This window comes from Gobio gobio (genome assembly GCF_949357685.1).
Source record: "Gobio gobio genome assembly, chromosome: 16".
NCBI lineage: Eukaryota > Metazoa > Chordata > Actinopteri > Cypriniformes > Gobionidae > Gobio > Gobio gobio.
This window is the reverse complement of record NC_137109.1, coordinates 51,457,683-51,460,039: the sequence shown is the minus strand read 5'-3', so window position 1 is coordinate 51,460,039 and position 2,357 is coordinate 51,457,683.

Here is a 2,357-nt window from a genome sequence, read left to right as displayed (position 1 = left end):
ATGAAGCGAACAAACGCGCAATGTCTTACGCACTTGAGCTGAAACCGGCATGTTTATTACTCGGACCCGTTTAGCTCCACGAGTCGGTGGGCGGGGCTTGAGGCGGTGCTTCTGCGTCCTATGACGTCATTGGTCGACATATTCTGAGATCTCTCGTTTTCTGGGTCTGGTGTCAATAAAAGCTTTTCTTTGACTAACAAGGACGTTTTCAGCTCCGAAACTTACAGGATATTTTATATCACGATGAACTTTTATGTATCAAACGCTCAAAGGAAAGTTGATTTCTCAATTCATCACCCCTTTGATATTAATCAACAAATTAGGTTTATTAAGATTATTAAATAATTAATAGCTTATATTTGAGTGTAATTAATACTACATTAAATATTACTAGGGCTGTCAAAAGATTAATCGCGATTAATCGCATCCAAAATAAAAGTTTGTGTTTACATAATATATGTGTGTGTACTCTGTTAATTATTATTTATATATAAATACACACACACATTCATGTATATATTTAAGAAAAAAATATTCTTTTTATATATAAAATATTTATATATATTATAGATTATATAAATGTATATACAGTATATACATGCAAATATTTCTTAAATATATACATGAATGTGTGTGTATTTATATATAAATAATAATTAACAGAGTACACACACATATATTATGTAAACACAAACTTTTATTTTTGGATGCAATTAATCGCGATTAATCAGAAACAGAACAGGTGTGGGGAACTAAAAAAAAACAGTGGGGAAATGAGAACAGGGGAAACAGGAAGTACAAACCCAAATCAGAAAAAGTTGGGACAGTATGGAAAACGCAAAAAAAAAGAAGAAAGAAGTGATTTCTAAATTTACTTTGACTTGTATTTCATTGCAGACAATATGAACACAAAATATTTCATGTTTTGTCTGGTCAACTTCATGTCATTTGTAAATATGATCCTTTCCTGTCATTCAGACCTGCAACACATTTCAAAAAAAGTTGGGACAGGAGCAATTTAGGGCTAGTAATGAGTTAAAATGGTTAAATAATGATGTGATTTGAAACAGGTGATGTCAACAGGTGATTGTAATTATGATTTGGTACATCCAAGAAAGGTCTGATCCTTTAGGAGCAAAGATGGGCAGAGGATCGCCAGTTTGCCAACAAATACGTGAGAAAATTATTGAAATGTTTAAAAACAATGTTCCTCAAAGAAAGATAGGAAGAGATTTGGATATTTCACATTCAACAGTGCATAACATAATTAAAAGATTCAAGGAATCTGGAGGAATTTCAGTGCGTAAAGGACAAGGGCGCAAGCCTAAGCTGAACAACCGTGATCTCCGTCCCTCAGGCGGCACTGCATCAAGAATCGTCATCATCTAGAAGCGATATCACCACATGGGCTCAGGACTACTTTGGCAAACCTTTGTCAAGTACCACAATACGTAGTTACATCCACAAATGCCAGTTAAACTGTACTGCGCCAAAAGGAAGCCCTATGTTAACAGTGTCCAGAAGCGCCGTCGACTTCTCTGGGCTCGGAGGCATCTGGGATGGACCATCACACAGTGGACACGTGTACTGTGGTCAGATGAAGCAGTATTTCAGGTATTTTTTGGGAGGAATGGATGCAGTGTGCTCCGGACCAAAGAAGAAAAGGATCATCCAGACTGTTACCAGCAACCAAAAGCCAGGGTCTGTCATGGTATGGGGTTGTGTCAGTGCCCTTGGCAAAGGTAACTTGCACTTCTGTGAAGGCAAATTTTACATTTAGAAATCACTTCTTTTTTTTTTTTGCGTTTTCCATACTGTCCCAACTTTTTCTGATTTGGGGTTGCAGAATAAAACCAAAACGGCACACACACACACACACACATGGACAGACGCATGGAAAATTATGTGATTGCAACATTTCTCCTTTGTCTCCTACCGAAAAAAAGACAAAAGACAGGTAAACTATTCCTTTAACCACCACTGATAGTTTTGACTGTTTACTCTCTGAGCCCCAACATGAGATCCTGAAACAGCGAGACGCTTGAGTTCATAAAGATCTGAGGCTTTGAGTCTCCTGTGGTGTTTTTCTCCTGAGGATCACAAAGCCTCAATCCCATCAGGCCTCTCTCTCTCTCTCTCTCTCTCTCTCTCTCTCTCTCTCTCTCTCTCTCTCAGACCACTAAATCAAAACTTCCTCCTAGCCTTTTTTCCATTTGCTCGTTCTCTCTCCGTACGCAGGCGTTCCTATCCGCTGATGTTAGGCGAGACGTGTGTCCAGAATCACACAATCTTTCTGTGTGAGGAAACCGTCCATATGGATCTGATACAGGCGAATATTGCACCAATATGCTTTACTT